The sequence below is a fragment of the Equus asinus genome, chromosome 1 (genome assembly GCF_041296235.1).
Source record: "Equus asinus isolate D_3611 breed Donkey chromosome 1, EquAss-T2T_v2, whole genome shotgun sequence".
Lineage (NCBI taxonomy): Eukaryota > Metazoa > Chordata > Mammalia > Perissodactyla > Equidae > Equus > Equus asinus.
The window spans coordinates 185,196,158-185,218,471 of NC_091790.1; the positions used below are offsets into that span (position 1 = coordinate 185,196,158).

The window sequence follows — 22,314 nt, forward strand, 5'->3', positions numbered from 1 at the left end:
AGCCGGCTTCCTGATCCCACCCCAATGCTTCTTCCCAACACCGACTGCTTTCTCCTGTGCTCTTCTTGGCACCGCCTGCTCAGATGGCCAGGAGGAGAGGTCGGCCCTCGGTTGAAGCAATGACCAGCCAAGCAGAAGTTCAGCACAGAGGGGTAAACACCCTTGTATGGAAACTGACTGACATATTTCTTATCATATACAAAAGCCCTATAGTCTGCACAAGTGGTTCTAACAGCCAGTCTGTCCCTGACAGGATCCCTTCCTTTCATCACGTCTCTGAATTTGCACTCCATTGACAACCTCACTGAAGTTTTCGGTTGATTTAACATTGCTAGTGGTTTAAATTGGAGCTCCCAAAATTATAAGAACCTAACTGTAGGGTCACGTGGTCCTCGAGGTCCGAACTTCAACGCACGCTTGAATCCCCTCAACATAGGAGAAGAGAAAAAGAGTCTATGTCCTCAAGCCCCAACTGCCCAGGAAAACTGCACCAAGGGAGGGCCTGGTCCCTGGACCACGGTGGGACACACGAGCCCCCTTGAGCCCCCTCGGAGGCCCTCCACAGTGACGTCAAATATTTGGGCTGAACTGTGTGGGTTTCAAAGCTACACCATCAAATCTGGTGGGTAACTCACCAGTCGTGACAAATGTTCTAAAGTGCCACATAGAAGCCAATGTTCTACACACCGAGTCAGGGCAAAGGCTCTGACTCCTGACCCTCCTTGCTGGAATTGCTGGGTGGGGGAGAAACCAATGCTTCCAAGCAGCTCTGACAGGCTAAAAATATCTCTCACTTCTCCTTTTATCTGTCTGGTCACTGTCCCAGACGCAAGCTCAGCACGGCCTGGTCCACAGACCTGTGAAATCGCTGTCTACCTCCACGTTGTAACTGGATGAAGAGACAACATTCTCATTTTCTTCTCCCTCGCAGACCTGAGTACAAGGTTACAGACTGGGATAGAACAACATTCTATTCAAAAACAACTGTTGAAGGTAACTGTTTCAGACTAACATCTCAGGAAAACTTTAAGAGGAGAGTCCTCTAAAAAAAAATTGCTCGCTTTAACTACAGACTGGTGATAACTCACCCCGGAGATCCAGCTAAACATTGGCGCAGAAATTTCTAATGATCCTCAAGCAAATAAGAGCTTCTAAAGGGAAACTTCTGCATAATATGCCGAGTGGACAAGCTGCCCTGACCTCCTCCTGCAGCTTCAAAGATATGCTCCTCTATTGCATAACACACGGCCTGGAAAAATTCCGCCTTTCCGGCCAGCAGCTTCTCCGCGTCCACCTGTCCATACAGGTAGTAAGAGATTAGAAGGATCAGAGCCGCAGTGTTTACACAACACTTTTTAGCACGCTCTTCCTTCTAGCCCCCACCCAACCCAAGTTCAAAGTTCATTTCTTCTAAAATGAAGGGAGAGGTAGTTAAAAGAGCACACAGACAGGCAGACCTGCTTGCCACCAGGCCGCCTGAATGTCGCAGGCAGAACAGAGACCTGGGCATGCGGGCACTGCAGCAGGAGAGGGGGCTCGGGGCTCGGACGACAGCACTGGCCTGAGGCCACCTTGCCATTCGCTCAGCATTCCCAAACCTGAGGTTCCACATGAGAAAGAGAGCCCGATGACAGCCCCCGGGGACACAGTTCCATTTAATCCAGTGGACAAACTTCCCCAGAACTTCCGGCAGCCAGTGACGTGGGTTTCACTTTCCAGAATTAACCAGGCTTTCCGTTTTGAATGCTACCACCTTGCTGCATTCACCTCCAGCTCTTCAGCTCGCAAGCCTTGCCTGTGAGACCCACAGCAGGACAAGCCAGATCATCTGCTGTAAAACCAGTTCCATTTAAAGTCATCGTAGAGTCCCTGGGGCAGATTTTCATGCTTTTCGGCACCTGAGATGACTTCTGGTTTCAAGTCCACTAAAATCTGCTTTCATTGTATATCCTTGTTTATTTCCCTCAACAAGTGACGATAACAGGAAGAGGGAAGAGGCAGGCAGCCTCTGAGGGATGAGTCACCTAAGAGCCTGGCGTGCCCTGGGCTGAGATACCTCATGGGTTATCAGGAACTTCCGTGAGACTCCGGAAACGGAAGCCATCCAGAGCAGAGACAGACCACACTGAAGGGGCCACACCCCTCCCACCCTCACCCCGGGCCACCCCTGCCTTCTTCTGGACCCTCAAAGGCCAACCTCATTCCCCCTGCAGAGCCTTTACACGAGCTGTTCTCTCCATGTGGAACCCTCACCCCAGCTCCTCCGCCGACACCTTTCCTCTCAAGCTTAGACATCACCTCTCAGAGAACCACTGAAAGGAGGCCCTGTTCCTCTTTGAGCACTTTCCCCTCATGCATGTAACCTGAGTTTTACTGGACTGCTTTTCTGTGCATTTACTCAGGTTCCATGATGACAGAGATCATGCCTGTTTTTTCCATCACTACCATCATCATCATCTCAGTGCTAATCAGTGCTTAGCACACAGTAGGTGCTCAAGAAATTTTTGTTGAACGAATCAAGGAACAACGATATTAGCCAACCCTGACCTCCCTGAGCCGCTCTGACCTCCAAATGTCCTGTAGAAGGTACCTCTCACCGCATCTCCATCTCTTTCTGACCTTGCCCCCCACCTAATAGAACGATAATAAAGGCTAGTTTATCTTCTTACTGCAAATAACCAGGGATAAAAGGAGACGTTTGTAACTCCAAGCCATCGCTGAGCGGATTTATGAACTTGGTCTAATGTTCTACTGTGGTGGCAAAATTAATTTCTCTACAACACTGCCAGGAGTACCTAAAGCAGAGCAGGGCTGAGTATTAAATTCTGTAATTTTTAAAGTTTAGGAAATGCTACCCCAAATCTCTCTCCCCCTCCTCTGATTATGCTGGATTCCCTGGGCTACCTGTTCGTGGAAACAGCCCAGGCTCTGCACTCCAGGTGGGTCATTCATTCTAGCTCTGTGTGTCCAAAGACGCTGCCAGTCCCCTTGCCTCCAGCCTGCTCCCCTGCAGGTCTGTGGACCACACCCCCATCTGTTATTAAGATCTGCTCAGCTATGTAACTGCACAGCCCATCCCAGCCAGCCACCTCTCTCCAACCTCTTCCTTGCCAGCCAGACCAGCCCTCCGCACACGTCCTCTGCTCACTTTCTCAGTGCCTGCACACACACACCTCCCGCTCGGCTCATTTCTCACTCCCTCACATACTATGATCCTACTTATTCGATTTGCTCAAGGACTTTACCTGAACCCCCCAGTTCTCCACTGTTCCAAAAGCTCTACCCCCAGGAAAAGAAGGACGGCAGGCAGCCTGCTCTGAATACAGAAGATTCACTGTCAGCACCTTGAAACTTGGATAGGATTCATCACACGTCAGTGTAAAGCTTTCACTGAAAATCCGTGGGGGGTGGAGGAGGATGCTAAGGAGGAAAGGAAGAGAAATGAAAATCGGCCGATTCTCCCTGTGGATCTAGTTGGTTAGGACAAGAATGACGCACTGCTTTTGCTCCATCCTCTAATACCTGTTTTTACAGACCGGCCTTGGAATGGTCACATGGCATGTTAGAGCACAGATCTGGGGTCAGGAGACAAGCTCAAATGCTGGCTTTCCCACTGACTAACCATGTATACGCACTGGGGCGAGCTGATGTTTCCAGGCCGGTACAATGGGATCAAGACCTCGATTTCCCAGAATTGCTGTGACATGATGTATATGAAAGCACCTTATAAAATGTAATGCTAGACATTTTACATACTGGTTTCCATTGTCACCAAGTATGTCATTTCTACCCTCACTCATTCAAACATTTGTTGAGTGTCTGCCACGTGTCAGGCACTGTCTTGTGCGTCAGAGTGTTTATCCAAATGTAAACACTGCCAATCCTGGCTATTATGGGGCCAATGTGCATCAGGGAAGATAGACAAGAAATAAGAAATTAGAACCTTGTATGATGTGTGCACAAAGGGGTAAGGAGAGTGTGCTGTGGAAGCACACAAGGGCACCTGACCTGGTCCTGAGCAATCACGGAAGACTGTCTGGGGCAGGTTTCATCTGAAGGGAACAGTAGTGGTTGGCTAGAAAGAGAGGGAAGGAAAGAGCTTCCATGCAGAGGGCAAGCACAACCAGCTTCATCTGGCTGGACCAGAGACTATCGAATAGGGGTAAGACTGCCAAGAGATGACACTGGCCGAGGAGCCTTTTTGCCCTATCAATGGAAAACCAGCATCCCCGACTGAGGCAGATGGAGTCAGCCAAGCAACACATCACAAAACACCAGATTTCTGGGTCCTGACAGCACACTTAAATTATGGGCCTGAACTTACCGCAAGACACGGCGTTAATGAACTTCTACTCATTTCCAGTAACAAAAGAAAGGGGATTCCAACATGGGCCACACCAAGCTGTTTTTTTAGTAGTTGGGATAGTTGCTTTGCTAATGACCTTTTTTGGACATACACTTCTTAGAACCACCAGCACGGCTGCTGGAGTCACGGGGGCGGGTTGTGGTAACATGCACCATTAATAACATGCTGTCACCAGGTGACCAGAACAAGGTATGGCATGAAAATGCCCAGCTGTGGGGGATGCATCCATCTTTCTCTAAACATTAAAACCACTGCAAGAGAGAACTGACTGGATGAAATTGAGGGGCCCCAAAGGATAAAAATACCTCCAAAATATGAGTCACTTATGAAAACTGAATAGGATACAAATGAAAAGCTTGCGCTTAGGAGCCAAATTTGATTTGAATCCTGGCTCCTCCACTTTCTAGTTCTGTCATCTTGGGGGAAATGGTTTACCTTCTCTGAACCTTAGTTTTCTATCTGTAAAATGGGTATTATAACAGTAGCTGCCGCTTAGTATTGTTTACTACAACAGATGACCAATTAAAGTCGTTGGCACAGCGCCTGGCACACGGCGCTCAGCTAACAGTGTGAGCTCCTGCTGCTGTTGTCATTGTTACTAATCGCTTGCACCTGTGTTAGATCAGGTCTGCCCTCACCTTCGTTTACACGAATGAAAAATTAGAGACTTGAACACAGAAATGAACGACCTCTGTTAACCCTGACCCCAGGACTCTGAGGCCACGGGAAACAACAACCACGGTGACCTGGAGTCCTGGGTTAGTCACTATTGGTACACACGAGGTCACAGCTAACTGACACTTTATCTTCACGGTGGTGATACTCCAGTTTCATATGAGAGGACTCTCAGGTAAACTGGCACATTAAAAATGCCACACTGGAAACCAGCCCTGATCCCTCAGAAAGGCGGTTTCTGTGCCCTCTTTTTAATCCTTGAGGGTAACACCATGGTATATTTCATCAAAGCTTTCTCTTCAAGACATGTATCTTAAAAGTTACGGATGTACCTCAAATCTCTCTTCTTTTCCTTGCTAACTTGTTATTTACCCCCCCTGACTAGGAATACATCCAAACTTTATTTTATGCTTTAATTTAAACTCACTTTAAAGCTCTTTATATTCTTGGCATGTTAACACCTTTGGAGACACCAGGGTCTATCCAGGTATGACTCAGCTGATAAAGCAGCTTTCTTAATGTCACCCTCCTCAGGATTCCCACTGCTAACGTTATGGGATCTGGTAAATAACTTCATACTTACTCCACAGCGTTTATGATCTCGCAATCTTATCTCCTGCAGAGCTGGCCTGGAAGCTAAATTTTAAAACTAGCTGTGGATTTAGAAGATGATTCATAAACCCTCCGCACACCATGGAGATGACTGGTGGCAGGAGTGGATTCTTACATGAGTCTTCTCGACATGTGAACAGGAAGGAAAATAACAGGTTACAGTTGCGCTTTATGACCACCCTCCCTCGCTCCTGGCTAATTAATGAAAGCCATGTGAACTCAACACTGCAACATCCGCGTTTCGGTAGAGCGGAGGGCAGCACCAGGGCTGGGAGAGGTTAACATGATGGAGCACCTCTCAGTCAGCTTCCCAGGGGCGTGATGCTGTTGCAGAGGTGGACAGTGGAGTAAGATGGGGGGACGGTGGAGATGGGTGGCAGACTGCGTTCTCAAAGGCAGGGGAACAGGAAACAGCACAGCAGGTTTGGAAAGCAACAAGCTGACTCCTGCAGGAGCTTAAAAGTGAGAGGGGACAGTGGCAGGAGAAAAACTCTGGCTCTTTTTTTTTTTTCCTGAAAATCATTCACTCTAATAGGATGGATGCCTCTTCTGAATACTGATGTCCCCAGAATATCAATTTAGGTTATGGTAAATTTTTTTCAGTATCACTATCCTTGAATTTCAAAGCATTTGCTGGCTAGACTTCTAAAATATGACAGCATTCTTCACCAAGAGCACAGAATTTAGAACAAAGGTGACACTGGACCACAGACTGAGCCTCCCGGAGGTCGAGGTGGGAACTTGCTCACTAAGTAGCTAGTCAGCTAATACGCTTCCTGTGAGTAAGGCTTTTCCCCCTGAATGATCTCAGGAATGCCCTCTCATTCCTTTCACAGAAGCTAACGGTTTTAAAATTCTAGCCCTAGCTCCAGAGTCTGAGGAACTTTATCACTGGTCACAACACCCTGGAAAGTATTATTCAGAGAAGCTGAAAAATAAATTGTCTTCCCAGATTTGAGAAAGGGGCGGATATTGACCTACATTCAATGTTCTAGATTAAAATCATAGATCTGGTATCAAGAAAAAAATCTTCTATGTAATCTAATGAAATCAACTTATTTTACAGACAGGAAATGGAAGCTTGGATGGGAAAAAAACAGCACAAAAATGAAATTATGGGTCATTTCTAGTGGTGACCAGAGGTGGATCTCTTATGGCAGGTTTTGCATTTTCAGATTCGGCTCACTGTGGGCCATGCTAACAGGCAGACGCAGGAGGTCAGGTTATGTTAAGACACAGTTGCAAACCCATCTCTAAGCTGGGATGCTAACAGGCCTCAAAAACTCACAGGAATTTAGGGAGCTCATCATTTAGGCTGGGAAGAGGTGATTAAGCTCCTTGAGCTAAGGTTTATTTGACCTATCACGCACTGTGAACCAGGGACACTCAGTGCTGAACGTCAGCAGGGCTGGTCTGGGGTGACAGGCCACCCTGGTCAAAGCAGCCTTTACGCTAAGGGCTCCCGTGGCAGAAAGTGACGGTGGCCACTCGGGAAATCGGCCTGACTCTGGCAAAAGTCTTCTTTCAAAGCCCAGTGTGACCCAGGCAGCCCACTCGCTAGCCCTGACAGGGACCACCCACCACAGAATTCTACAGCATCTCGGTGCCTCCTGTGGGGACTTGCCATTCCTTTCTTAAATGTACTCTTCAGTTCCAGCCAAAAGGGCAAAAAGCAAGGGTCCTGTATGGGAGGACAGACCCCTTAAGAGGGACTTATGTTGGAAAAACAAATTCACTGTATGTGAATAACAATCATAACCCTTAAACATCAAACCATATTCATAAAATTTAATGACGAAAACATATTTTGGAAAGCAGTTTCTCTTGGTATGTATTATGATGTTCACTATTCTACTGTACTAAGATAAATTGCTAAAGGTATCCTAGAAATCAAACCTACAAATTAGGTTTGAGAACGAGAGAAAATGTCTGGTATTCCACTTTTGAATTCAAATAATGATTCAAGAGGTTTAAAAATTATCACGTGAATAGATAGGTAATTAAGGAAAACGTGGTAAGACCTAACTGTAGAATTTAGCTGGTGTAGCATATGTGGGAGGTTTGCTGTAAAATTCTTTTAACTTTGCTGTATGCTTGAGATTTTTCATAATAAAATGTTGGAAGAACGTATTATCATTACCTCCAACTCAAGTGCTAATATTCCCAGAATTCATGGACTCCTATAGCTGGATGTAAGAGTGAAAGGTCTTGAAATATAAAATAAAGAAAGCACCAAAAATTAACTGGGGAAAGAGAAATGACTCCATACACAATGTTGAGGGATTTACTGTGTAAATCCTTCTAATTTGGTGAGTCTAATGTAAAAAATGAAATTAAAAAAAATTAGAAGAATATTTTCTAGTTTCTGGGTGGGAAGGAATTCCTAAGCCCAAGGTAATAAAAGAAGTCATAAAGGAAAAAAATAGACAAAAATCATTTAGCCAACTAAGAAAAAATATAAAGTTTCTGTATCTCAAAAAAATCATAAGCAAAATTAAAAATCAAAGATGAGAAAAGTATTTGCCCAAATATCACAAAGACACACAGAGACCTCAAATAAATTATAGTCACAGTCACCTCTCAATAGAAAAGTTGATGGTGGACAAGAACAGAACATTTATAAAAGGAAATAATGGACTAATAAACACAGGAAAATGTTAAACTTTACTGGTAGCAATTAAAAAATGCCACCTGCCTGGCACAGTGTGGGTATTCATTAAATAGCTGTTGAATAAATGAACCAAAAATAATGTAATGTTTTTGTCTAAAGATTTTTTTAAAAGGCAATACTGAGTACTAATGAAGAAATGGTGAGACAGGCATTTCATACATTGCTGCAACGTGTATTAACTTGGCACAAGTTTTCGAGAAAACAATTTGGCAAAGAGTACGTATCAATGATGTTTAAAAAGTTTCGCTCCTTTGTCTTAAATTCACTGCAAGAAATCTATCCTTGGGAAATCATTAAAAATATGTCCAAGGTTTATATTTAAAAGGATAATTATTGTAATGTAAAAGTAGCTTTTAAAAAATTGAAGTAAACAGTCTGAAATTCAAGAATATAATGCACCCTTAACAGTGATTTTTAAATCACTTGTAAGCACATGGAGAAAAATGCTCATTTAAAAAGTGGGATACAAAAGTGCCAACACAGAACAATCCTGATGCTGCAAACTCGTGTGTGTGTGTGTGTGTGTGTGTGTGTGTGTGTGTGTGTGAAAATACTAGAAGGAAATATATTAGCAAGTATTAACAGAGCATTGGGTGATGGGATCAGAGAAAATTTTTATTCTTTACACTATTCTACGTTTTAAAAGAAGTTGTATTACAGATTAGTTAGAAAAGTATTAAAAATACGCTGTTAAAAATCTGGAAGAGTGATCCATTGCATTAGAAACCCCTCTTCACAGAGGTCAAGACTACCAATCAGGTAATGACTTTGAATTGCTGTCGCTCATCAAATTTCAAGGCCCACATCCACACTCGCCGCCCCCACCCACTCCGTCTTGCAGTCCCGCCTGCTCAGGGTGCACTCCCACACGTCCACACGCCAACTCATCTTCCCCTCAGACCTGTTTTTCCTCTCGGATTTCATTCTGCGGTGAATGAGACGGCGTCATAACCAAAGCCTCCATCCTCACTTCACCTTTTCCCTTGTTTCAATCCCACTAAGCTCCCTTGAATCCACCGCCACTGGTGCCCTCATCATTTCTCCCATGGATGTTGAGTGCAGCTTGCTTTCCACCGGATCCCCCTGTCTTGCCTGACCTGTCCACTCTTCTCCCTCTCCCCCTAACTCATTCTCTTCTCTGCAGCCTGTGTGATCTTTCTAAAGAGAACATCCGGCCACGTTCCTCTTCCAGATGGAAACCTTCAGGCAAGCACGGCCTAGAGCGTGAGTTACCTCTCTCATCAATGACTCCTCCAGCTTCATCTTCTCTCATCACTCCTTTCCCCACCCCCTGTCACATCTCATAGCTCTGAGCCTCTGCATAGGCTGTTCCTTCTGCCTGAAGCCCTCACTATGATGTCTGCCCCCTCGTCTAGCTAATTCCTTGAAGGCTGTCCTTTAAGAGTCAGTTCAGACATTGCCTCTGTAAGGAAGCCTCACGGATGGCGGTTAAGTGTTACAAGGTCCCACAGCATGCTGTTTTTATGTGACTGTAGCACTAAGCATGCCTTGTGCATTTGTTTTTGTATCTCTGCCTCCTCTACCAGATGGTGAGCACCTAGCAAAATAGGCCCTCGGTGTTTGTTGAATGAATTAATAAACGTTTCCACTATCTAAAACGGAGTTACCTATTCTCATCTTGAAAGAGATCTCAACCAAAGATTTTGTCACTTCCATCAGCTAGCCACTAACCTGTGTTATTATCTTGGCAATCGAAATGGTCTTACTTATTCATCAGCCAACAAATTTATTTATTTCATACCTTACGTTCTGACATACCTCCTTGTTTTATTTGAATCTATTGTTCCTGCCAAGTACACCAGAGAAGTGTTACTAACGTCCCTACACAGGACAGTCATTTAAAGCTCTACACCTTACTAAAAACAGGCAGTGTGTTAGGCCCCAAGGATATAAGGCTAAATCAGATCCTTACTACTCACAGACCATTAGCAAGAAATCCTTTAGCCTTTTTCGGACTAAGATCCTCAGGTACTTTATCTTTGCTAGAACGGTGTATAACTTCTGTTGCTTGTGTATCAGCTCTTCACAATTACCCAAAATCTTTTTTCAAATGTGACTCAAATTGGACACAATAATGAGTCTGATTTTCTTACCCTTTTATGTCATACTCCTTTCAGTACAGCCAAGAATCATGTCTATTTTTTCCACAACAGCCTTACAGTACTGACAAATTTAGTTGATGGGCAAATGGGATGCCTTTGTACTCAACTAAACTACCTTATATCTATTGCCACCAAATTTCTTCTGCTCATGGAGAATCATTTTTCCAGTTTGTTATATTTCTGGAGTTCAGAGGATTTGCAGTCCTACCTAATTTGGTAACATACACAATGGAAAAGAAACAAGATTTCATTATATATGAGGAAAACTCTCCCCAAGTGTTTAACATTGAATCTTTAAGTGTCTACTGGAATTCGCAATGTACTTTACACATACATGTGGCTAAATGTTTAGGGATGCTGGGCTATCTGTTTGGAGGTTCTGGTCATATTAACCATTCCCTTTATTTATTTAATAGTAGTCAAGTATTTTCTCCACCCTTCCTCCTCCTCTCAGGCCTTGCACCCCCACCTAGCAACCACAGAGAGTGACTTCTTTTTGACTTGGGATGTCTCCTTTTTTAAATCACAGCGTTTACTGGGAGGTTAGAGAATGGCAGAATCGCGGTAGGGTCTTGCTCTAGGCCGGCGCCCTGAACCTGGTGGCCGAGGATGGGCTTCCCTGGGGCAATGCCCCAAAAATGCAGGCAGATGCTTGTGCATGAGCCTGGTAAAAGGATTCATGGCTTTCATCAGAATCTCAAAGGGGCCTGACACCCTGAAAAGGTTAAGAACTCCAATTGTAAGGCATTCAGACATGAAGCAGTAAACTGAATAAACAGCACCAACATGACTGACTCAATTTCTACTCAGCCATCTCCAGAGAGGATGAGAAATTCCATAATAATTATACAGCAAGCATCTTTTACCTTAATGAAGAATATAATGTGAGGGTGTGATTTGGGGGATCCAGCATACATGAAATTATACGAGGCAATAATCTAACACTTTAAATATCAGTCTCTTCAAACATCTCTGTTTCTACTTTTATCCAAGTTCAATATACTTGCTTTATCTTCTCTTGATACCTTTAGCTTATTGGTTTAAAACCAAAACATCATGAATCCAAAGTTTCTCTGCACATAAATAGTATTTTACCAGCCCCAAACATATCCCTTTCATTAACTATGAGTAATTATATTTTTTTGCTAGAATATACTGTTATCTTCCATATCTGTGTTTTAAATAACATTACAAAAAAATCACTTAACATAAATATGTCAAAATCAAAACTGCCTTCATGTCAATATGCTGCAAAAATCTATCAAAATATATCTTAACTCTTAATTTTCATTGTTGTCTACAGGTTATGTTATTGTTTATAATTATCACCACACCCAGAGTGTTTTCTACAGGTAAATATGAAAGACAGTATAAACGTGGCCAGGAAAAAATGCTCTTTAAAGCTTTTCCTTTGATGAAATGCCATTTAGAAATAAGAACTTGTGAAAATCAGAAATCGCCATCATGCACACTCACCACGGAACAGTCACACGAGGGTCCCCGAGCACGGGCTGGGCTTGTCCTGGAAGCAAGGGGTTCACTTCGATTAGGAGAACAGGCAAGTAGAAACAGCAAGTGGCACAGCACGTCGCTCCAGCTCATCTTATTTGCAGACACAGATTTTGGAATCCTCCAGGACTAACAATGAAAACCACACTACGTTGTTTTCCCAATTCCTGTGAAATGAGTCAGTAGGTCAAACGACTTATCCACTCTCGAAAGACAACAATTCCTTAAACTGCACTCACTGTTTCCAGTAACCGTATTCCCCCTCTCTGCCCTCTGATAAACGTGCTGCCGACAACCTACGGAGAGCCCAGAGGGTCCGAACGAGACCCATCGTAGGTCCCGCCAGAAGGTTAGTCTTCTTCACAGGCTAGTTTCCCCTTGTGAATGTTTAAGAGGAAAAAAAAAATCCAGTTAGGAGTAACGTGTGGATGAAGTTTCTTCACTTAAAGAGTTAGAACTTTTTCTCCGTGGAGACCATGTAGTAATTTCTTTCTTTCACACAAGAGGATAAAGTGATCCTTAAAAAATATATAGAAGAGCAGTAACTGAACATCTAAAAGCCCCCTACGAACGGCTTCCTTCTGTAAAACATCCTTTCCTCCCGAAAAGAACTAGGATATTCAAAAGATTCGAGGATTACTCAATTAATCCATGTTCTGAAAGACCCTTTACAGGCTTCTCTGAGTCCTGCAGTTCCACGCATTAAATCATATAAAGCAGAAGTATTTAAGAGCGTGCTAGCAGTCTGTGAATCCACGACTCAAAGACGATAAACACTGGTTTAGCATTAATCTTCGGAATCTACCACCTACTCACCACATACAACACTGCTTCGACTCAGCGACCTTCGGCATAGGAAATCACCAGCCACCGGCAATGAATCCACAATTCCAAGAACTCACACATTCCGGCAAATAGATGGACATGCGTCTCTAAATATAGGTACCGAGACCTTCCGGGACAGTTCTTCAGTAGGAGACTGGAAATACTTTTGCTTTCTGTATCGAGAGTACTTTCTTTCTTTTTAAAGAGGAGGTTTCGTTTTGATCTTGAGAAATTGTCTCTGATAAAACCACCAACTGAAAACCTGCCATTATAAACGAGGGGTTTCACAACGTTCATTCCAAAAAACTGTGGCTATTCATTTCTGGAAGTGATTCACTGCAAAAGAATCGTTGTTGGCGGTGGAGGGAGCATTAATTTTTAGAAGGGAGCCTGCCCTCTGAGAAGTGAGCAGAAACCTCAGGGACGGCAGCCACGTGCCTTGCTGACCCCTATTACGGTTCCCTGAATCACTGTCCCTCAAGATGACACTCGATGACCAATTTCCCCTTAGAACTCCCTCAGTATACAAAAACCCTTTGGTCTGTACACCCTGAATTTAATCCTCTGCTCGGGTGGAAATGTTCAAATAAATCTGCGAAGGCTGCAGCCGCATTCTCCACCTGTCAATGCTTGGTTGCTGGCGAGCAACCAGCATACGGATACTCACTTCCTGTGAGTATTTCTAAAAGAGCTTATGATATTTCCTTTGAAAGGAAAAGTGGGGAGGCAAACAGCACAGGGAGGAGAAGGAAATCCAACAAGCAAAGCGAAAAGCATGCAACGTGATCACTGTTTACCAGCCACGCCTAATTTTAATTTGGTTTCTCAACCCCTGTGTAATTAAGAGAGCCAACAGGGAACAGCATCAGGAGAAAGGAAAAAAAGACATTTCACAAATGCTTGGACCTTCAGTGTGCGTGACCAGAAAAGTAATTTTAAGATACAAGTGAACCAATCTGAGGCTGGTTAGAGCATTAACCCTTCCAAGAAAGAATGGGAGTTATTTTCATTTGTCCCCAAATTTCAAATATGGAAATCATCTTCTCTACGGGGCACTGAGACACTGAAGACACAGCCTCTGAGTGCCATCCCTGGGGTTTGGAAAAGAAAGAACTTTTTCAGATTTGTCTGAGACAGGGCCAGAAAAACATTTATTTATAAGACGCCGTCACATTAACACAGTGGCCACGTGGCTTTCACACCAAAGCGCCCTTTGAAAACTGGCCACGAGGGGCTGAAATATGACCTTTTGTATTTCTCTTGGCTTTAGCCAAATCTGATCATTTATACCAGAGAAGAGTAGAATTTCATGACAACTGAACAAATGGAGCAAGAAAAATTGCTTTTATCCCACCTTAAGGAGTACCAGTGGGGATGGAACTCATTTTCTGAAGGGACTAGTAGATATTTTGCTTAGAGAGGAGCTTAAAAAAAGCCTGTGCTTTATTTTCAGGCTGTTCATGTGCTTCTATCTTGGGCGGGAAGGGTGGGGAGAGGGAGCTCACGAAGGTGGGAGGAGCACACTCCTGGCTTCCACTTAATGAGAACTGAAGAATAAAAACAAATAAACCAAATGCATCCACGTATTTGTTACCCCGCACCGCGAAGCCCTTAGTTTCTAACCTGGTGACACTTTGCGATGTACACCCCAACTGCTCTATTTCTCATTTTTGAACACTCAAGACAAACATGAAGAATATATGGAAAATTTACAGAATCAGTATTTGCTCTCCAGATCTCTGGGCCCACTGTTCTCTGCCCCCAACAAAATAAAACCCTGCGACAAATATTCTTCATGTTTAACGTTTACGCAAAGTTTCTTTTTAAACAATGAAAAAAAGTGCACTCTTTAGTGGCACTTTTACAGAAAAGAGAGGGAGTGGCCTCAGACGGGAAGGGACACCAGAGCACGGGAAGTCAGAAGGCCTTGTGTTCGAGTTCCAGCTCTTCCTTTGGCTCTACTTTGCTCTGGTTCAGATCACGCAACCTCCTTAAGCCAGTTTAATCACCAGTGATAACAGCATACTCATGTACACGGTTGGTCTGGGTGCTATCAATAGCCCAACACATACCTATCTACACATTTAATCCTCATGATAACCCTACAAACTAAGTCCTGTTATTATCCCCATCCTACAGATAAGTAAACTGAGGCCCAGGGAGTTGAAGGACTTGACCAGGATCACACCATCAGTAGGTGGTGGAGTCAGGACCCAAAGCCGGGGAGCTTGATCTTGACCACTCTGTTCCAGAGCTTTCCACCGGCACATCCTCCAGTCTAAAACAGCACTTATGAAACTTCCTTGAAAACTACAACACAAGGCAGAATTTTAATCATGCCACATGCAAATGTATTCTCTGCAGAATTTCAAAAAATTAATGACAACTAAGTATCAGTAATTCTAACACATTAGTTTGTTCTCTGAGAACAGCTTTGTATAATTTGCAGACTACTTCTTTGCGTAATCTGCGATGCTGAGTTTCAGAGGGAGAAAGGGTTTAGAGATGATCGTGTTTTCAATCCGTGTGGTTACGTGAGGCTCACAGTCTCAGAGTTAAAGTTTGAACCTCCATCCTGTATGCCCCAGAGCAACACTGTGCCACCCACTGCGTCACAGCCCCACGGGGTCTATAAGTGCACCTGAACTGTGACACCCTTCCCGGGTATGTCAACCTGAACGTCAGGCGTCCATTCATTCACGTGATGCATGGACATGTAATATTTCCTCCGAAATGAGCGTCAGTTATAAATTCTCTTCTCACTACAAGCTCCTCATGCTTTAAGAAGAAAAGAGAAAGATGAGGAAAGAAATCCTTTCTTCACCTTATTTTTTAAAGTCAGGGAAAAATGAAGCCTCTATTAAAGTTCTGCCTATGATGAACGTAACTGAAGTTCCACCCAATTCTTTCTTTTCTCTTTAAACTTGCTCATAGGCAGACTCTTTGACGTCTAACAAACTGTCTCTCCCACATACTGACTGAACTTGGCTACAAGCGTAACTGGAAATGGGGGGAACTCTTTGGCTCGACGGTGGATGATGACTTGGCCATTTACTTTTCGAGGAAAAGGTAACTTCCTACTTAGGGTCTTCAAGCTTTTCATGCTATTTACAAAGTTTGGCCTTATTATTTTCACTCAAAATTTTTTTGATGGTTCCATATCATGTTGGGTCACGCCAAAATACCTGAAAATGCCTCTTCCTAAAACAAAGACATTTGTTGACAAGAAAAGTTAAGAGAAAGAAACAAGGCCACATTCTGGTTTTATTTCCACTTAAGACAGCAAAGATTCTGGGAAATTTATGTACGTTAAATTTATAAGCCGGCACTTTTTTCCCCCCCAAGATTTATTTGGCGTGAAAAGTTACTTCCCGTACTGTAATCATAAAATCAAATGTTATTTACTCCCGTCATAATCATTCACATACTTCCTGTCATAAAAACGTGAACTTGGTTGGAATATTAAACACTCGAAAAATTATAGGTAGGAAGTGGTTATATGGATATATATTATTATAAGTTCACATTCTAATCTAAGAAAGGGACGAATCTTCCCTTCTTGGAAAAAGCAGTTTTATGCTATATCATTTTGGGTGACTAGTCCCACTTATGGGCCATAGAATGAACTTTAAGGGTAAAAAGAGCTTTCCTTATTCACTGAGCTCAATCAATATTTCGTGGTGGCTCTCAGGATGCCTCCCAAGGGAAATGTGTGTGTATTGGGCTGCAATGTATTTGCAGAGTTCATGGCCTGGAGTTAAAACTGTGAAAATTCACAACCTTACCTAGGGTAGGATGTGCACATTTTAAATGCATGTGCACATTTTTCGTTGATGCCTGCATACTTCTAAAAGAAAACAAGCTTCTAAATTCCTAGGCTTCCTTGTGTCTGGTGGGAAAAGCAGAGCCAGTGTACACATACAATGATAGAAGAAAGTGTGCACGAGCAGATTTGTTTACAAAGCAGGGCCCAGCAAAGTCTGTCTCTCAGTGCCACAGCAGGATCCATCCAACAAAACAAACACACAAACACAGAAGAATCTATGGGAACCGCTCTTCTTTCTGAAGAAGGTGTGACAGTTTGTGATTATAACTGGGCAGTAAGTTATATAATATCACAATGTGGCTCAGTCTTGAATTGGGAATATGCCACAGAGTCCAGTTTAACACACACACACACACACACACAGAGGTGCACAGACTTATAGACCGTACAGTGGTTTCAATGCTCCTCCTTTGGCATTAGAGTCTCAAATTTCTTTCTTTTGCACTGGCATCGTCTTCTACCTTTAATCCTACATATTTCCTTGTGGACAAGGCGGTCCCTTTAAATTCATCAGGAAACAACAAAACCAACAAACTTTACTTATTTTAGTTTAATTAACTGTATGGTCATCTGACCAGGCTTTAAAGTTTAGACCCTTGCTTCCCTTCGTGAGGAGCAGAGCTGAGCCAATCAGTGGCCAAATCTAATCTGCCCTTGTTTTCAGTGACTGCTGCCTTTGTCCACTCCCTCCCGTTCCCACTTTCATTCAGCATGTCAGATCTTTATCACTTTGTTCCTGAACAAGTTATGATGGCCTTTTTAATTGTTTCACTTGCCAATGAGCGACTATGTGGTGGGAAAATACAGTAAAGAGAAGGAAGATTGGGTTCTGGCTTTGGCTCTGCCAGATATAAACCACGTGATCCTCATAAAGTTACGTGATTTCCTTGGGCCTCAGTGTTCTCATCCATGGCCTGAAGAAAATGGCTATCAAATTATACGGTCTAATCCAGGACATACCAGTCACCAAATAGAATCTTCTGAAATTTAGCTCAAGTCACTGCACACCTTAAAAATCTTCAGTGACTTGGCCAAAATTTAAGTTCTTCCACCTGAATTAAATCTGAAAGACTCATATAAAACGTAAGGCACCACATAAACAGAACAGCAACCCTAATAGGGATCATTTCTTGATCTGCATGCACTATGTACTCCTCAGGAGTTTTACATACATGGGCTCTAATCCCCATGACCACTCGGCAAGGTTGCTTTCATTACTCCCCATCACAAATTAAGAATCTGAAGTTCTGTGAATAACTCACCCGAGGTTATATAACCTAGTTAAGTGCCAGGAATGACATACAAGTCTACATGTGGTTGATTGCAAAGCCCACTAAGCCCTACTGAGTGCTCTGAAGGTAACATAATATGGGGGGCGGGGGTGTCCCTAACTACTTTAGCAATCGATCTTTGAGTCCCTGTAGCTACCAGGAGGCATAAGGAACAACAGGTCGTCATAATATAAAAACACTGACAAAGCGATCACTTAGCGTTTAGTCCTCATGAACATCAGCATCTGTTCCTGCTTACTTTCTTGGTTGGTTAGTATCACAGAGTAAGAATGCAAATACAATGTGGTTCACTTGTAACGTGAACCTGCAGGTTTTACATAAAGTTGATAAAAACGACACTGGAGAACTGCTTCAGTCACACGCAGTCACTGACAAATATGGATCAAAGAGCTGAATGGGTGACAACTAAGGAAGAAAAAGTCAACAGAGATGATTACATGAGAGGCAGACTCTTCAAGAGAATGGTTTGTGTATCAGAAGATTAAGAGAGGCCCTTGGGAGAATTTGACGCTTGTACAAAGATCACCCACTTTATGATTCTGCCACAGAAGCCAACCTTCAATCTTTGTTCTAAGAGACAACATAGTGCTGCATCATATCCCAAATTTCTGTTACATAACGTAATACAAACTTAGATTCAACTTTCCTTTTTAACTTTTTAAGACTTAGTCCCAATAAAATCTTTTTAAAAAGTTTTACTGTTTGTTTTAAATGTCTGATTCAGTTTTAAGTCGATTCTCTTAAAGTAGTGGTTTTCTGGTACCAGTTATCTTCAGATGTAAGGATCTCTTGAAATAGCAGTAATAGAAAATGGAAGAATAAAAGGATTACTGATATGCAAATAGTAGTCAATAAAAAAGGACTAGTTCTCGACCTACAAATGGAAAGTAATATCCTAGTTTTCCTTGAATTTCAAGATTCTCAGTCTCACCTAGTTCAAAGGCTCCCAAGAAGAAACCAAGCTCATCAGCCCCATGCCCCAGTCCTGCCACTCCATCTATGGTGGCACAGATACGGCACTTACACGGCATCAGGCTAGGCCTTGGGCAAGTCTGAGTATCTAGGCAAAACCAGGCTGCAGTCTAGCAAACTCTCAGTGTAAATCCTAACTTTATAAGATTCACTCCATCCACTCCATCTTCATCCAGCTACCTGAAGATCTCTACATCTTTTCCGTAAGACAAGAGTTTATAATCTGGAAGAATTTTGCCTTATAATAATTCACTTTAAAAACGCCCCACTGTATCAAGATCCTTTCTAACATAAAGTATGTATATACACTTGTGAATAAAATTAAATGGCTTTGGTTTCTGCAAATATCCTTCAATCAAAGGTTCAGAGAAGGGCTATTTTGAGAAAGATTTAATGGGATTTGTAACATAAAACCTCAGATGCATGTTGACTTAAGCAAGACAACTCTGGAATACAAAGTGTGTTTGTTGTGCTTTTTCTGGTGACGACAATGTCCACCTCCAAGAATCTAATAAAATAATGTTGTCTCCAATGCCAGAAAGAAACCCAAGAAGGCACACCCTCAGAGGATTGAGTCTTAAATTGGCAAATTCTGGGGCATTCACTGTAAGCAATCAGAACATTATTCATGAGCTTTTGGCCTTGCAAGATTGTTGTTTGCCTTGTGGAGATTGGCATGTTCCTAAAGAGATAGCAGTTCTGTGATACTCTGAAATAGCTCCTTCTCTCTGAAAAGCAAAAGGAGTTACTCTTCATTAAGAAAAATCCTGAGCCTATAACCTACACATTATACTAGAGATTCTTTTTCATATATACAGAAAGGATATATAAGCTCAATAATGCACAGTGCAAAATTAATATGTAAATATATACAAGAGCCTTTCTAGAATTCAGAAATCTGAAACTGGGGAATGGGTTGAGCAGAAGTGGACAGGAAGGAAGAGGGGGCAGTTTAGTGGTTACGAACTCCTGACTAGGATTCCAAAAGATTTTTAACACAGCGCTGGTTTTCCAGAAAGGCTTTTGCAGCACCGAGCCCAAAGGCAGCATAATGATGTCGTCGCAGTGTATATTAATGAAGGCCACTGATAATGACATGCTCTCTCGTAAGACTCGACACACAAGCTGAATATGCAAGCAGATGAGGTAGAGGCAGGCGGCAGTTCCGTTTACAGCCCTCAGAAGCAGTGAAGCCTGTGCTTCAGAAGCTCGGGGTGGAATGCTTGTTTTGGAGAGCGTTCAGCGGAGAGCATTTGGTTTCCTCCATTTAACCAGGTCACCCAGGCATGGAATGCACAGCTCTGCCAGACAGAGAGCGTTTTGGATGCCTGAGAAACAACAGCTTGTCCAGGCTACTGATGCGAAGAGAGGCCACGGTTTCTTTTTCTCTGCTTTGAATGGCAGCCTTGACGTCACAACAGCTAGGAACCACTGAAGGGACAAATAAGGGGCAAGCCAAGAGCGCCCTGCTCTGTTGCAGAGCTGTTTTCATCTCGTTCTGGTATCTTCTGTGGCTGCAGGGAATCAGCATGAGCAGAGGAGGATGACTAGAGCTTAAAAATAAAGGCAGTCTGTGAGGTTATAAAACAGACCTTTGACCAGTGCTAATGATTGCCTTCAGGAAACCTGGATAAACTTCGGCTCCTGAATTAAACTTATTTCGGGCACAACAGACTTCCCAGGGAACGCTTGCAATGATTCTGCTGATGGCTCAGACGTCTGCACTTGCCCTGAAGAGCTAAACTTTTTGTATTTCAAAGCAGACCTCTTCTAAGAGGGGCTGGCACAGAAGTCCGGGGAAATACAAGAAGCTCATGAGAGCGGGCAGACAGTCTTTGCAAGAGATGTGTCTTATTTTCTAGGATAAAATCATCCTTTGAGGGATTTTATAATTTAAGTTCAAGCAATTAAACATGCGCATTAGCACCCAACTGCAGGTGTCTGAATAAATGGGTGAAAAATGGTCAGATGCTAGCGGGCTTAACGCACCATCATCTAAAATGAGTTGTCTATAGAAGGCATCAGAGCAGTTTGAAAAGCATGATCTTCCATGTTTCCACCTTATAGCAAAATTATAAATTATATTTAGCTGCGTGAGTGCCAGATCATTTATTTCCATTAGAAATGCAATGCTAAGTGCAGACATACTGGGCCACCTGCAGACAGGATCAGAAAGCCTCATCCCACTGCCTTCTTTTGCCACATGGTTGCCTGAAGTTCAGTCCTCCGCCTTGGGAGCACTGACAACTTTCACGAACGCCAAACCCTAGCCCGAACCCAACATCGCTTGGGTCCTTTGGGACGGCTGATGCTGGAAAACCAGGGGCTGAGGCGTGTGTGTGTGCATGTGTGTCGGGGGTGTGCGGCCAGTGGGAACACCTGCTCCTAGGACTTTCTGTGCTCGTATTTGGAAAAGAAGTTCAGCAGAAAGAACAACGCTTCCAAGGTACTCCGTCCCTTTTACCAGCTCTTTCTTCTCTTGACTAAATAAGCACTTCCAAAGCATGCCTTCCCTGTGGTCACTGGGTCAATCTTGTTTCACGAGAATTATCTGCTACGAAGATTTACTCACTTTCAAAGATAAAAGGGTAAAATTCTGACCCAAAACTCTCATTTAAGACTTCTACAACAGAATACACTCTTTCTGCCTTCGGGTTGTCCTACAGGTATCTGGGGCCTGTTCTGGAATCTGGTCTTTGGACTCAAATGACCTCACCTGGGTAGAAAAGAAACTCTGTGCCTTGTTCCTGCTGTTAAAAAAATTCAAGCATGTTCAGTGATTAAACAATGGAGAGGATACAGCAAAAATTATTTTTTAAGTGAATTTTCTTTCAAATGGCAGTTATAGTCAAGAGGTGAAATTTATTCTAGCCCTACCCTTGTTTTTATTTTAGAAGAGCTTTTTATAGTTTAAGAACTATAATTAAATTCCCTCTGAACTGATTTATTAAACTCAAGTTTTCAAGAAGAGAATGATGGCACTTCTCAAACTATTAAGTTTCCAAAAGGAAGACAATTTATTTTTATTCTAATGCAAGGGAGGAGAGAATGAGAGGTAAAATATTTTTTCCATCTGCACCTTGACTACAATTTTTTAATGTTCAAATTACTAGTTATAAAAGACAGTAAACAATCAGGCATTCATTGAAAAACAACTATTGAAAAGGCAATATTTAAAAGAGAAAAAATAAAACATGATGTGATTAAAACCCTCCGCACGTCTTCCCTTCAAGGCAAATGCTGTGCCCATCTGGGTATTTAGAAGGTGCCAACTATCGCTGGGACCTAGAGTTAGTTCATCTCATAAAGAAAGCACCGCATCTGATTCCTTCACAAAAGACCTAGAACCTCATGGAAACGATGGTGGTGAGACGGACAGCGAACTGTTAACATTAAGATGAGGTATTTACTTCAAAATTATTTAAATAAAGAATCAATCACAA

General features: G+C 42.9%; 1 long non-coding RNA gene across 2 annotated transcripts in view; it reads right to left on the reverse strand.

The window, feature by feature from the left end:
- LOC106824278 (uncharacterized) overlaps positions 1-22,314 on the reverse strand; it is a 202,094-nt gene that overhangs the window by 17,617 nt on the left and 162,163 nt on the right. For both annotated transcript variants that reach the window (XR_011504587.1, XR_011504590.1), the window contains one exon: positions 11,924-12,123. This is a non-coding gene — a long non-coding RNA (uncharacterized lncRNA). Of the gene's footprint in view, positions 1-11,923; positions 12,124-22,314 lie in introns of those variants that run through there.